This window comes from Sturnira hondurensis, unplaced genomic scaffold (genome assembly GCF_014824575.4).
Source record: "Sturnira hondurensis isolate 20B ecotype Veracruz unplaced genomic scaffold, ASM1482457v3 Scaffold0004474, whole genome shotgun sequence".
In the NCBI taxonomy this organism is placed as follows: Eukaryota; Metazoa; Chordata; class Mammalia; order Chiroptera; family Phyllostomidae; genus Sturnira; species Sturnira hondurensis.
In genome coordinates, this window is record NW_028077105.1 from 4349206 (window position 1) to 4365810 (window position 16605).

The following is a 16605-nucleotide window of genomic DNA, read 5'->3' on the forward strand; positions in this document are numbered from 1 at the left end:
TCCTGTGCTGATGATATTCCTGCCCCGTGTTTGCATGGTGGCTAATTCAATCTGTGTAAAGGACGCACCCTGCCTTCTTGTACTGGATATTAAATATTAAGTGGTTACTTGCCTTTTGTAGTTTACACAGTATTTCAAACGGCTGCATTGCACCATAACTTGATTAATGCCCTATTGTTTTCTTCCTTGCTTCCTCCCAACTTCTTAACTTCCTACCTTCCTTTCTGTCTTCCCTGCTTCCTGTCATAAATCCTGCCGCTTCTTATTTATTTTGGCTTTTTAAACCACATTTCCAGAAATGGGATGAAAAATGTTTTAATGTATACTTTTTTATTTTTAAGGAGGTTTATAATTTTAAGTCTTGTTGCTTGCTAATTATGCTTTTTCTAATCATTCATTCGTCTACTGGGATTTTGCTCATTTTCCTTATGAATTTGTATGAAAGAATTTACTGTATTTATGGTATTTGCTGTATACCTTTTTCACAGCCTTTCGTATGCTTTTTATGTTGGTTAAAAAAGACTTTTTTTTTGGAGATGTGAAGGCTTTCAATGTCTCTTCAGCTAGATCTACTGACTGATACTTTTGTGATTCAGTCTTTCACTGCTAAGGTTAATAAAGCCATCCAGCATTTATTATTTGTTATTGTTTAATAAATATTCAACTCTTTTTTTACAAATTAAAATATTTAGGTTTTTACTGTATCCTATACTCTGTGGTACAGGTATGAATGGATTTTCTGCCTAATCACTAACTATTAACCACCATTGATCTCCCTCCTGGTCGTTTGATGAGGCCTCCCTTAAGATGTGTTAAATTCTCACTGCTGCGCTGTGGGTGTAGTAACACCCACCGAGCTGTAAACATGTATTTATTGTTGCTAATAGAGGGCAGTGCTGGCTCCCCTTCTTAGTCTTTTTTTTTCTAGGGTACTCTTTGATATTTTAACCTAATCCTTCTTTGAAATGAAACTTAATATCGTATTATCAGATTTAAAAATATCACGGTGGGGTTTGATGGTATTTCTTTAAACCTGAGAGATTCTTTCTTGTTCCACTTGAGATAAGGTGAGTAGGATATTTTATTTGCTCAGAACGGCCTGAAGCAGACAGGAACGAACAGGACGACCAAATTATAGCCAAGAAGAGGATTCCAGAGCCATATTTGAGAAAAACGTCAAGAATCAGGTCCCAGGGGAGTGAGTTAGCCTTGAAGGTAGAAAGGGTGCTAAGAAATCTAGAACCCTGGAGATGAAGAATAAATCAGAAGACAGACTTTCACGTGATTATTGGTGCATAACCCAACCTCCGATTCTTCCTCTTAGTTCTTTCTAAGACTCCACCGAATCTCCCTCTGTGTCTGCAATGTCTTCCCAGGCCGGGCCACGCATTTCGTGAATGAGACAGCAGCTCTCAGAGCCGTGCGAAGACTGTCTCGATGACATCCCAGCGCCCGTGAGACTCCCATGTTGTTCAACGCGTTCTGCAGGAAGCTTGCGCACATTGTCAATGAATCTTTGATCTCAGTTTCTTCATTAAAGATTTTTGAATCAGCTGAAGAAACATTTGCTTTGTGGTATTCTGTAATATTTTGTTTTGAAATGTGTGCTTTTTTTGGAACCAACTGTAAGTCATAATATTTACTTTCAACTCTTTTCACATTTTTTTAAATCAGAAAGACATACACCCTTTTAACTGTAAACATTGTTTGCAAGGAAATAAACACTGTCAACAACAACATGTACATTCTATTTCCTGAAATCGAAAACAACAGAGACTAATGTGCCAGATCAGTCCCCCATTAATCTGTCTTGACTCAAACAGTGCTGAGTTCAAATACTTGATTTATGCATGTTTTCTCAATTTCTCCAGAGTTGCTTCTCTCCATTAGAAACTTTAAAAAAAATAAATAGCATCTCCATGAGTAAATATTATTTAAAGGAACAAGCATCAGATAGACAGAATGTCGCATCCCAAGATTATTTGAACTTTCTAAGGTATCTGCAAAATTCTGGTTGAAAATGTTTTGCTGTTCTTAATCTTTGGGGAGTGGTCATTGTAGACAATCATATTTTATCTGTCTATCGCATTCCTCTGGAGGAACTTCTCCTTCCCCTGCCTCTACCACGAGATCTAAGTGGTAGCAGCCATCGTTTAGGGAACCTCATATACTTGGCCATGGCGACTACTCAAGAGGAAAGTCTCTGAATTTGTTGAAGATACATAGAATCCCAAGGCTCTGACCATAGCCCTTGACCATGGAAAAGCCACGTGTAACAGCCACTCCTGGTTCTCTGCACCAGTTCCCGCAGGCACCCACTTTGCACGCCTGTGTCCCAGCTTTGCTGTGTTTTGCATCCGAGAGCTCGCACCTGTGACTCTCCTGGGGACTGTCCCAGACAACTGGAGAGGCTTGGCCTTCACACAGCACCTGCGAGCAAGTGCAGTGTCAGAGCGTCAGGAGTGTATGCTCTCCTGGTGGCCTGCAGCCAAGGACTAGCTGGTGTGGAAGTCTGAAAGTGCCTCAAACTTGTCTCACGTCCAGACAAACTCTGAGAGCTATTTGTACTCCAGAGCTCCCTGCAGGATTAGGCTGAACCTGAAAATGGCCCCAAACAGCACCCTGATTTGGTGTCTTTCCCCTTCCTGCCCAGCTCCCCTGATCCTTTTCTCCTGAAAGCACTTTCATTCTCAATTACTTGAACACACAGCCTCTTCCTTCACTGGATCTGCTCCTAGGGAGCCTGACCCAAGCCAGCCTTGACTCCAGCTGGGTCAATGTCTCTGCCTGAGATTTTTGCACCTGGAGTTGGGAGGTGGAGAGCTTGTCAGGGTGCACCTGCCGCTGCTGAAGTTTGGAGAGAAGGAAGCTCACCCACAGAAAGCAGCAGAGACAGCCCTGATGCTCATAACCCAGCCCCCAGCTGCCCCTCAGGCATCTCAGGACCTCTCCAAAGGTGTGGTTGAGATAGAAGACGTGATTCAGGTAGTTCAGCAGGGGTCCTGTCATTCACATCCATGAAAATCCCAACCAGTGTTGTGGAGACCGAAGAGCTTGCAAATGCTTACAGATGCTTTTGAAGGAAAACAGCACAGTTACTCCAAACTGTGCATGTAGTTTCTGAGATGCGCATTAGCAGATTCTCTATGGTTCGGCCCCACCTATGTGAGAACCCTCTAGGCACGTCTCACTGTATGAAGATTAAGCACCTACAGTTTGGCTTTTACCTTTTTCATCATAGTGCTTGCCTCCCTGGGTAGTCTCTTAAACATTTTTGAGAAAAACAGTAACTAGGACTTTTGTTTTGGATTTTCCCCCCAACCAAACACAGTTACCAATCTAGAGATCATAACTGATCAAGTTAATAAATATGAAAGTAAAAAAGGCATGTGCTAAACATGTTCATATTCAAAGATGTGTAAATGTTCGCAGGAACTGGAAGTTCAGGGGAACAAGTGGGCAGAAAGGGAGACAGGGTGCCATTGAGCTTTCATCTCACCCCGAGCCACACCTCAGTGCCTGTGGCTTCGCTCTGACTAGGAGAAAAGTGTCGGCACCGGCACAAGATCCATAGAATCCTGTCTGACGCTCCTGAATTCAGCCCCCTGGTTATATGCAGTTAAGTCAGTTCTCTCGCGTGTCTAAATGAAAAACACAAACACAAAAACACTTCTCTCAGGAGAATTAGGAAATCTGCTGTCTTCTCCCTGCCCTGCACCCCACAGCAGCCTCACCTCCACCCTACACTCAGGGCATTTTTAAATGTGTATTTATTGATTTTAGCGACAGATAGGAAATGAGAGAGAGAGAGCGAGAGAGAGAGAGAGATACTGCTTTGTTGTTCCACTCATGGATGCATCCATTGGTTGTTTCTTGCATGTGCCCTGGCCATGGATTGAACCCACAGCCTTAGTGTATCAGGATGGTGCTCTAACCAGCTGAGCTGCCCAGCCAGGGATACACACAGGATATATTCTATCAGAAGGATTAAGTGGCCCAACACCACTAGACCCACAGGGGCAGCACCGCATCCAGGGCCCACAGTTTTTCTTTTAGTCTCAGACCTGTGCTCAGATATTCCCCAGACCCTTCTCCAGCCCTGACGCTCCTCTCTATCATGACGGAAGCCCAGTGGGTGTGGACCTCAGGCCAGCCGGCAGCTGGACTTGCTGAGGGTGCTCTTGGGACATTTGCCTTCACGTCCCTGCATCTCACAGCAGACATTTGAGAACGGGCTGGGACTGGTTTGCACTAGTGCCTTGCCCCTGATAAGCTTCAGGAAGGCAGGGTTTCCACAGTGTCGGTTAGGAGACGAGCCAGGAGGCCACAAAGGTCTTCATGCCTGGCCAAATCCGCATTCTAGGATGGCAGTGTGGTGTACGCCCGGGGCTCTACATCCCTGTGGGGAACTTTTGGGGACCTGGGAAGATTTACTTCCCTCTGACCGTGTTATCTTCTACTTTATGAAAAGCTGTCTTTATAAAACATAAACTTGTATATATCCCCTGATTTTACCAAAGAGAAAGAAAAGAAAGCCAGACGCCCACACTTGATCATGCACTGGCAGCATCTTTCTGTTAACCACGCCATCGTCTCATTTTGACAGGCATACGCCAAACTTGACTGCTGCCCCCACCCCTGGGCCTTAGCTGAAACTCCTGTCACCTGACGACAGCTTTCCTTCTAAGCACTTCTCGAGAACAGACTGCTCACATTCCCTCCCCTCTTTAAACTTCACACCTTTTAACTACACAGTCATATGCTGCCCCATGACAAATTACCACAAACTCAGCAACTTCAAACAACACCCATTTATTACGAGTTCGCAGTTATGTGGCCAGCCCTCCAGGGGGGCCTGGCTGGGTTCTCTGCTCAGTGCCTCACTGGCTGAAGTCAAGGTGCTGGCCGGACTGAGCTCTTCTCTGCAGGTTCTCCAAGTTCATCCAGGCTGTTGGCAGAATCTAGTTTCTCGTGGTTGGTTAGAACGAAGGTCCTCGTTTTCGTGCTGACTGACAGGTGCGGACCACTCCGCTTCTAGAGAATTCTCCATGGTCTTGTATGGGACTCCTACATCTTTAAAGCCTGCAACAGGAGTCCCCCGCACACTTCCAATCTCTCCTACTTCCACTTCTGCTACTTTCTGGGGAAGACGCTCTGCTTTTAAAGGCTGACCTGTCTCGGTCAAGCCCACCAATAGACTCTCTATTAAGATCCACTAACTTGGAACTTATATGCGAAAATTCCTCCTATAGCAGCACCAAGATTAGCATTTGACCAAGTAGCTGGGGTACAGAAATCTTGGGGAGAGGGGCGTCTTTAGAATTCTGCCTACCCCAGGAACCAACTGAGAATAACTCAGCTGGGCCCCTTGGAGGGTCTTTTGTTCACACGGAATTCCGCTCCATATTCCAGATCTAGTGTGAGTGCTTTCTCCCTGGGCAACTTCAGCTTTGGGAGTTACTTGCTTCTTGTCATTCGGATTTTGTCTCTATGCTTTATCATCTTACTATGTCTTCTTTGAGTTGGGCTGTGGGAGGCTTAGAGATTTATCCTGCCTTCTTGTTAGACTGAAAATTATTTTTAAAGTCCATTTGTTGACACTTACATAAAGTCTAGTTATATTACCATAAGAGGGCCTTTGTGGTCTATAGTGCCCTGTGATGATAGATTCGATACCCACTGATTCTTTATGAATTGATTGGAGTTGTGTTGCCATTGTCATTGGTGTGTGTGTGTGTGCGTGTGTGCGTGCATTTTACCGGTGGGGCAGCATGGCCACTGAGCAGTCAGAATTGACACTGGCCATGAACGTCCAGTGCAGATACATTGTAGCCCTGCTGTGCTCCAGTGTCTAGGAGGCACTTTACAAAAGGCTATGGGAGATACAAAGACAAACGTAAGAAAGGTCTGACAGAAAATTCTTGTGGGAAAGATGAGCTACATATGTAAAGATAATGGAGAAATTTGTGTCAGAAGAGAGAGAAGAATAAAATGCTTTGCCAAGTCAGAGGGGAGCGAGATTGTTTCCAGCTAGGGGACCCAGAAGGCCGCATGGGAGTGCAGCTCACAGGGAGCTTCCCACGGAGCCCAGGCCGCCCGGGGCTTTCGTCTCGACCATCTGTTTATCCAGATGCTGCTGGGGCTCCCGCTGTACCACGCGTGCCAATGTGCTGGCCAACTGGAAACGGGACTTTCCCGTCTAATTCAGGAGCAAGTGTTTTCTCAGTTACATCTACTTGTGATTGTTTAAAAATACACCATGACATCAGGACATCAATTTCACGGCATTAAGACACTCAGAGATACCCAACTTGTTGCTATATATTCAGGTACCATGACATTGGTTTTCTCTAAAATATCTTTGTTTCGGGTTCTTACCTTCTGATGGGCAATCCTGAACCAGGATTTGGTCCCTGGCTGCACAGCTGTTTTAAAGAGGAAGGTGTGCTGAGCCGCTCTAGGAGCATCTTCCCGGGTAAAAGTAAGTGATGTGGTGGTTGCTTTGATAGCCTGTTGGTAGATGTGGCTATAAGTATTTGGTTCCCCTCTCATGGTGATTCTGTAGCTCTTCCCATCAAGAATTGAAGTCTGTTCTACCTCCCTGTGACTTTGGGCTGACCTTGTGGCTTTCGTTGACCAACAGAAGACAAAGGAAGTGACTGAGCCCTGGTTTCCAGAGACTGTGCCCACCTGAGCCCTGCGCCTCCAGAGCCTCCAGAGCCGCTAGGCGAACAAGCCCAGCAGCCCTGCACCAGCCCCAGAGGCCAAGCTGGACTCCGGATGCTGGAGGAAACCCCGCTGAGAGCAGCAGGAATGGGGCTCACAGGAAATAGTTCACGGCTGTTCATTAGCACACGAAGCTTGGGACTGCCTTGCTCTGCCGCCAGGGTTCCATCTCTCTCCGGAGGCAGGTTAAGAGGGCAAATCCCACTCTGTTCTGTAGTAGCAATATTAGTGATTGGGGACAAAGGTTTCTCACAGGAGCTTAGACAGCGTGACGCATTTTATTTGTTTCAATATTGGGCAAATTACCTTTCTGTGATAGGTACACACAACTTTTATATAATTTACTTAAGAAGTACAGTTAAAAGTCACCGTATTTTATTTCTATCTTTTTTTCCCCTGAGAGTGAAAAAAACATTGAATGAATGATGAGTTTCAGGGGGCTTCCAAAAGGGCCACGGTGCTATTTACACAGCAGTGGCCACGCTTGGGGGTGTGCGGGCTGGGGAGGGAGCACGTCTGAGACATCTGGGTGACAAAAAAAGTCGTCTTATTCTTTTTATGAGTAATATGCATAAGGTACTTTATTCTTTACAAACATTATAACTGAAAAATGTGGGTATTATCCCTCCCCCCGCCCCATCTTACACATGACAAAACCAAGGCTCAGAGAGATGAGTGACCTGGAAGAGACCGTCCGACACCGCAGCCCACACCTCTCCGCGTGTGACTTAGGTGAGCAGTGGTTTGGAATTTGATAGGATGTTTCATTTAAGATCTTCAGGATGTTAATCGCATCTCCTTTTGCATGAAATTAATGTCTTTGATTTGGGAAATATTGAATAGGAAGATAAGTAACTCTAACAAGTCATTTAGTTCAAAAAATACAAAACTTTTACAGTCTTATCCTCATGCTTAGCTTTCTAGTGTTTATAATCTACAACTAAACTCACTGTTGACATTGTGTCCATCTTTCCCCCCAACTTTTTGCGACTATTGTAACATCCAGAAGTGTTGAAATAATGTTAAAGCAAATAGGTATATACTCACTGCTAGATTTTTATCATCGATCTTTTACAATATCGATGATAAAATATTAATTATACAATTTACTTGCTCTATCACATCATCTACCCATGTACCTATTCCTACCCACCTGCCAATTCTGTATTCGCCCCTAGTCAGACCATTCAGTAGCCCAGCACAAAATACTGTCAAGAATACTGCTTTGTGAGCCAAGTTTGATCGCTTTGCCTCAGCAGCAGGGTCTGCATACAAAACCACTGATGATCTGAAAGCCAGCTTCGAAGGAAGGGTGCCAATTAAAGCGCCAACTGCAGTCAGTTTCAAAATGACATGCACAGTCTGAAGGCAGGCACTGCCTGCCTGCTGGTAGCAAGGGTTGGCGAGAATGCAACGCTTGCCCACTGGCCCAGAGAGTGTTCCTTTTACTGCAACTCTACTTCTGAGTCATAGTTTGGGGCCTTTTTCCCTTCTTCTCTCTTCTCTCCCTTACTCCTTCTCTCTCTCTCTCTCTCTCTCTCCTTAGACTTCCCTCTCAACAGTGACATAAGTAAAAGAAGACATGCAGGAAACCCTGCAATCATGGATGTGGAAAGGTAGGAGATCACCCTGTGACTCTGTCAAAGGGCCCTGCGCCCAGATGAAAGGTAAAGTCACTGATGGAAAGAAGAGGCAAGGCACCTCCAGAAGAGTGATACAGCTGGACGTTAGAAGGAAAGGTGATCAATGTGTGCCATGGGGGGTGGGGACAGCGGGTCCTGGAAACACTCCACTACTGGTTTAAGACCATGATACCCACCACGTAGCCTGGTCGCTGATTTTCTGTCCCTGGAACGTGCCATTTCATGCCTTATTCCACTCACTTAATACAAGTATTGAACCAAGGATTTGAAACTTGCAGGTTTGGGAGGTCCACAAATTCCAATGTCTGCTGACAGCTTTTGTAAATTGACTGGGGATGTCCTGTGGCTGCTGAACTCTGGCTGAAGGGGTTTTCTCCAGTGAGTGAAGCCCTATGACTCCACTTCCCCCAACCCCTCTGCTAAAACCACAGCCACCTTGTTTGGGGATAAGCAGATGTTCATAGAATGTTACTACTTACCAAGAGAGCACTCAGAGGGGGCATTGGAGGAATAGAAAGAGGAAATTTTGGAGGAATTTAAGCAACTCTCTTGTAGTATGAAGAGTACAGGAAAATTCTACTTCACCTAAGTCTGTTATTAATGTAGTACATCATTTATGAATTTCCTGATGGACAAGATTACTTGCACTTTGACTTGAAAAATGAGGGTCTTCAGTAATAGTTTGTAGAAAAGAATCCAGAAACTAAGCTCAGGATGAAAACAATCATGTCATCTTAATTGGCTAAGGAGATAGTATAAGGCTTATGACCAGTGGGAGAGAGATGGATGGGGGTTTGCTTGGGGCCCTCATGGTGGGAAGGTCTGTAGAACCACAGTGGACAGGAGGAAATAGCCACTGAGCTGTGGGAGTGGAAGCCTCCCAGGGTGATTGGACCATCACAGCTGCCATGATATCCCAGACACCCTCAGTTCTCCACAAGACCCCAGTCTGATTGTGCCTTTGCAGTCTTAGCAGCTGAAGGAACTGAAAAGGGGAGACCTTCTTGTATTCCAAGGTGCTCACTGTATGTGTGTGGGAGGAGCAGAGGGATAAGCTATGTAATCTTTGCTCACAGTTTCATGTCACTCCTTTTGGAAGCATTGGGATCTTAGATATATTAGAAATAATATAATTTTATAGTTGATTAATAGGCTATGTTTATAGTCAGTAGTTGCTATGGACTGGATTGTAGCCCCTCAAAATTTGTCTGTTGAAGCCCTAACCTCCGAGGTGACTGTATTTGGAGATAAGGCTTTTAGGAGGTAATTAAGGTTGAATTAGGACCTCACCTCGAAAGGGCGAGGTCCTAATCTGCTAAGATTGGTGACTTTATAAGAAGGTCAGAAATGCCATGTGAGGACACAGAAATGCCATGTGAGGACACAGTGATAAGTGTGTGGCCATCTTAAGCCAGGAAGAGAAACTTCACCAGAACCTGACCATGCTGATCACATACTTTCAGCCTCAAGAGTGTGAGAATATAAATTGCTGTTAAGCCACTCAATCTGTGGTATTTTGTTATGGCAACCGAAGCTAATTAATACAGTGGTAATAAGATGGAAGTAGGAACCTAAGATCTGACTCCTGGTCAAACACTTTTTGCTCTTCTTTTTATCTGTAACCAGTGCTCTCACTTATACACTGTTCTCTCTCTCTCTCTCTCTCTGTCTGTCTGTCTGTCTCTCTTTCTCTCTCCCCCTCCTATCTCTACCTATTTATCCATTTTCCCAAGTGAGTGTTCTCTTCCTGAATTCCAGCGGATCTAGTGATGATCTTAGAACTTGACAACATGGAATTTAAAAGGGGTTTTTCAGAGGACTGAGAACTGTTAGGCTATGGGATTTCTATGTGCTGCTATGGTGTTCCTTGTTTCCCTTTCACAGTATTGACATTCACCCTTGAAGTTCTGCATTTCTCCCCAGAGCATAGAGAACATACATACAAGCCTGTTTGTCTTGTCCACTGCTGTAGCCTTACCACCTAGCATGGAAGAATCATCAACTTTACCTTCTGTCACAAAATTCTCCCATTTATATGTTCAAACACATTCGAGAAAGACTCATTATGTGCTGGGTACTGTGCCCATGGAAGATGGTAATAGCATAATGTTTCTCAAACTGTGGATCCTGAACCAGCAGCATCAACCTCACCTTGTATGTTGCCACCTAATAGGTAGCCAAGATTGAGAACTACGGAGGTAGTGGGAAGCCTACAGAGGGAAAATGGGATTGAAACTGAGCACACTGAAAGGGACCAAAGTATTAGGTTGAGTCACATAAAGTTGCCATACTTGTAGGTCAAAATTTGTCAAATGTTGGCAATTAAATATTGTTTAACCTAATAGATGTTCTCAACTCTCAAACAAAACAGTCGTGGCATGTAACCAACAAGAGGGCTGAGGAAATGGAGAAATCATAAACTCAACTAGTCTGTTTAACTAGAGCAGAGTTCATGATCTTCACCACTAATAATAGCTCTGCTATTGTGATTTTTTATTACTCTTTCTCCAGGGCTGGTGCCACAGATTTTTTCTGAAAAGCACCTGATAATGTATATTTTAGACCTTGCAGGCCACATGGTCTTTCTTGTAACTACTCAACTCTGCCATTGTTGTGGGAAACCAGCCATAGACAAGGTGTAAGTAAAAGGGCATGGCCGTGTTCCTATAAAACCATATTTACTAAAACAGGCAATGGGCCAGATTTGGCCAAAGTCCATAATTTTCCAACCCCAGTTTGATGGCATGGACTTTCCACGAGAGTGCTAGAGAATAGATGTAAGTTGCCCACGACTTTTGCATGATGAAACAGCTGGCTAGTCAAGTTAGGTAAAGTTATATGAAGTAGCTGTAAGACACAGAGAGCTTCCGTATGTAGAGTAGCTTTCAAGTGATACAATAGAGTATTGTCGAGCTCCTTGGAATAGAAGGGCTCCCACATAAGCAGCAATTGTGAGGCTTGGGGACAGAGATAGAAAGAGCTCTGAAGTGAGGAAACTCCTCTTCCCCTCTTATACAATTGGTGATTAGCAAACTGCTATGGCTACCATAACAAAGTACCAGAGACTGAGTGGCTTATACAACAGAAATTTATTTTCTTATAGTTCTGAAGGCTGGTAGTCTGAGGTGCGGGTATTAGAAGGTTAGTTTCTTTTAATACCCTTGTCCTCAACTTGCAGATGACTGTCTTCTTCTTGTGTCTTCACGTAGTCTCTTTCTGTGGGTCTGTGTCTTCAACCCTTCTTATAAGACATCAGTCATGTTGGATTAGGGCCCACCTACATAGCCTCATTTTAACTTAATTACCCCTTTCAAGGCCCTGTTTCCAAATATAGGCACATTCTGGTATGCTTGAGGTTAGAACTACAACACATGGGTTTGGGGAGGTGTGCATAATTCAGCTTTTAACAACGATGAGAAGCTTTACCTTTATGAGCAAGACACATGTCAAATAAATCCTCTAAAATCACCCTAGCTTCCCATTTGCCACATCTGAATGACTTTACTCACTCACAGATGGTGAGAGCTGAAAGGAGCCTGCAGTTGAGCTTATCCAAGCTCATTTTATAGCTGAGGAAACACAAACCCGGAGGGATGGAGAGGTTCACCATCATCACAGGGACAGGTGGAGGTGAGACTGTGTAGAGCTGCAAACTCACATTCTTTCATGGATTTTCCAAATATTGTTCGAGCACCTACCACATGTGGAGGTCAGGCGCTGGAGAAAAAAGGGGCTTCCCACCCTGAAATGGTTTAGACACCCACCAACCCATGAGCCATAATTAATTATGTGGCTTTGATGTGACTGGGGAAAGCAGACAAAGTTTGTGGCAGGCTGAACACTTGTTGGTTTTATTACTCATAAAGAAGTAGGAGTATTTTTTAAGATTTCTGGTTATAAATTCCAAGCTCTTTATTTTATGGTATCATCAATTATAAGGCTCTGTGGATTTAATAACAATTTTAAACATTTTATTTATTGATTTTAGAGAGAGGGAGGAAAGGGGAAAGAAAGAGAGAAACATTAATTTATTGTTATTCTTATTTCTACATTCATTGGTTGCTTCTTGTATGTGCCCTGACCAGAGATTGAACCCACAACCTTGGTGCGCTGGGATGACACTCTAACCAACTGAGCTACCCAGCCAGGGCCAGCAATTTTCAAAGAAAGAAAATTCAGGCTATGTTAAAAGATATAGCCTGGTGTCAGAATGTTTAAACATACCTGGAGTAGGCCATTTTCTTAGTACTTGGGGGGGGTGGGGTATCCAAGACCATATTGCTCTACCAGTAATTTGAAAATTATACGTATCAAATTATGTATAGTTTTGAATTCTACCTTGCATGGGAAGTGCTCGATAAATCTTTATTGAATAAGTGAGTTAGGTTCTTGTCAAGTAATCTCTCACCTGTTATTTTTATTCTCTGATTTATATATTTATGCCCTTCCCACCCCCCTCCCCACTCATGGTCAATTGGTTGAGTTTCCCAATGGAGTGGCATTAATTCACATCTTCAATGTACTGTATCTAACCAGAATACGTTTCTAACATCTTTTCATTTTGGTCAATTTGAAACCAGGGAGAAACATTGATTGGGGATGACCTGAATAAAGCCAAGTATCTACTATCACACCAGTGGCCACCTTTGTAGTGTCCTCAGCCTGTCCACTTGGCTGCGGCTTGCACTGACTCAGACACTGGCCAATGAAGGAAAGGCAGGAGATGTTCCCATTGCTGGGTATGCGGGGCCATTAAAGAATCGGTGGGTGGATTTACATTCTTTAGAAAAGTGACTGAACGAAAACAAACCTTAGTTTTGTCCTGAACATCTACCACAAAACAGGCTAAGGATGATTTATTAACTTACAAATACATTTCAGAGGATGTTTTCCAGCAGGAAAACCTCACAATTCTAAGTATTCAGATGTCTTCGAGCTACTTTGAATTTTTGTTTTTGATCTCAGGACTTCCAGATGCTTTGTAACCATATACAGGATTTACAGAATTCAATAGTTCCTCCATTTAAATAGAAATCCCAAGGCACGGAGGTGTAAAGTGAGTTGCACAAGGGTTTTCCTGCAAGTTGATTAGAGCCTGGTTTAGAACCAGGGACTTCTGGATGAAAATATTCTTTTTGTTTTGTTTTGTTTTGTTTGTGTGCTTAAGCTTCTTGCGATATAAATTCCCTTTGCTAGATCATGCCCAATAAAACCATAATGTTAAAGAGACATATTGGTTGTAAAATTATACTTCCTTACATACAGTAAAAATCAACAAAAAGATAGATCTGAAGGTTAAGGTTCGCTTACATTAAAATACCTGTAATATAGTGATTCTCTGCAGTTAGGAAACTCTACTTACAGTTAGGGCTTAACACATTCCTCATATGCTATAGAACAGTGGGTATTATAATAAAGAATTATGGGGTTTACAGGAGTTGAAAGCTATGGGTAGTGCTAGAAGGAAAACACAGGGTTGGGGGTGTAAAAGGTTTTGCCCAAGGCAGGGTCCACTGCCTTGGTCCACTCAGACCACGTACATAAGAATCACCTGGAAGCTTGTTAAAACATTCTGTGCTGGCTGGTGTGGCTCAGGATAGAGAACTGGTCAGCAAACCAAAGGGTCACTGGTTCAATTCCCAGTCAGGGCATGTGCCTGGGTTGCCGCCAGGTCCTCGGTTGGGGGCATGCAAAAGGCAATGTTTCTTTCACACATTGAAGTTTCTCTCCCCGTCTTTCTCTCTTTCTTCTCCTCTTTCTAAAAATGAATAAATACACTTGGCTGGTATAGCTCAGTGGGTTGAGTACCAAATCTATGAACCAAAGCGTCACCAGTTCAATTCCCAGTCAGGGCATGTGCCTGGGTTGCGGGCCAGGTCCCCAGATGGGGCACGTGAGTGGCAGCCACACATTGATGTTTATTTCCTTCTTTTTCTTTTCCTTCCCCTCTCTCTCTGGAAATAAAAAAACTCTTTAAAAAATAAATAAAATCTTAAAAAAAAAAACATTCCTAGACCTACAAATGACTCATGAATTAGAAGCCCAGAAGGTGAGGACAAGAATCTCCATTTTAAACAAGTCCCCAGTGTGCTTCTGATACCCCAAAAGTCTGAAAACCAATGGACAAGAAAATGTGTTCTAGATTAGAGAGTATTAATAAAATAAGTCTAAAACTAAGCCAATGATACCTTTAAAAACAAATATTAGATGGATTCATTATTGGACAAAACATGAGGCAAATCAAAGATTGTACCATATTTTAAAAATTCAATGGGAGATTTGGTGTTTCAAAGCCACAAGGAAGGTTTTATATAAATTACTGTTTATTGGTTGACATAGTCTGCTCTTGAAGGAGAAAAGTTTGATGCAAACAATTCTTTCTATACTGAATTATATACAATAAAATGTGAAAAATCTCGTGTATACTTCAGATCAAAGGATTTTTTTCAGTAAGAATTTCTGGAATTAAAGCACATTCTTTTGAAATTAAGAAGCAATAGGAAATGTACTGTGTAAAACCCAATTCATTGGGTGTAAGACTTAAACTGCAAACCTGAGGTTTAATTTTATACTGTCCATGAAAGAGGGATCTGAACATAATTATATGATGATCTGAACATAATTATATTCAAATAATTATATGAATAATTATTCATATAAATCAGGTATAAATTAATAACTTCATGTCCCTGCCTAAGACCACTTATTAAGTCCCATACCTCTCAGGACCAAGCTCTCGCTTTTTTAAAGAACATCTTCTGGGCTTCCTGCTCCCCCAGGCTTCCCTTCCCGTCACTCCTCATTCCCACCTCTGACACCACCATTACCTTCTCCTTGCCAGAAACCCTCCCTCTCTCCTCCTTCCCAGCAAGCAGGGAGCACGTCACACACACTGTGCCATTACTGTCATCACTGACAGTAAAGAAAAGTGGACATGCTTAAAATATACACGTGTATTTTCAAGGCACCGCATTCAGGTATTTCTGAGCACTCGAGTGTAAGGGAGGTAATAAAGTAAAGGGAGAAATCAAAGATGACACATTTTTGGCTTGAGGAATGAAAAAAATAATTAGGAAATTAGGGCTAATTACTATGAATGAGAAAACTAGAAGCACTGGGGGATTAGAAATTTTGTTTGGTTTAGACTAAGTGTAAGACGCTTATGTGGGGAGGATGTTAACCTGGAATAGGACACAGGAGTCTGCGATTCCAGAAGATGGAGATGGTATTTAAAGCAGCAGCAACAATGCAATCCCGCCGGGAAAACAATACAGAGGAAAATGGCCACTTCCCGGCCGCGGGCAGGAGAGTAGCAAACAGAGGAAACCAGCGAGGAAGGAGGAAAACCGGGAGAGTGGTGCCCCGAAAGTGGTTCTAGGAATTGGGGGTGTCAGTTCTGTTGAAGAATGCTGAGAGGCCAAGTAAAATGAAGCCTAAGAAGTGACCCCAGGATTTGTCAGCATGGAGGCCATTGGTGACAGGGACAGGACGGGCAAGGTGGAGCAGGGACGAAGAAAAGTTCGTGCGGCGTGGACTACCAACGAGAGAAGATCCTTTCCGCCCTAGCTGGTGTAGCTCAGTGGATTGAGCGCAGGCCTGTGAACTTGACGATCGTGGTTCGATTCCCAGTCAGGGCACATGCCTGGGTTGCACGCCAGTTCCCAGCAGGGGACGCACGAGAAGCAACCATACATTGATGTTTCTCTTCCTCTCTCTTCCCCTTCCCCTCTAAAAGATAAATAAATAAAATATTTTAAAAAATCCTTTCTAGGGGCGTCCAAGCATTTTGGCATCTCTGGGCCACACTGGAAGAAGCAGAATTATCTTGGGCCACACATTAAATGCAATGTAACACACAATCACACACACACACACACACACACACACACACATCTCATAATGTTTTAAGTAAATTTTAAGTTTTATGTCGGGCCCCATTCACAGCCATCCTGTGCTGCACACGACTCGGGGGCCACGGTGTGGGCACCCCTGCAAGCAGTCACGCTGCGAGGAGGAGCGGATGACCGGATCCGTGTGATGGTGTTGATGCGGGAGGAAGGGGAACTGGCTTTTACTCCTGGGAGATGCAGACCCCACTGGTGTGGTAAGATGACTTTGGAGGAAGATGTTACGAGGTTGGAGGAAGAGACAATATCTGCAGGACGAGGCCCTGGAGGATACAAGGGGATGGCTTTGTGGAGACCAGGTTTTTCCCCGGTTCTAAGAGTATCATTTT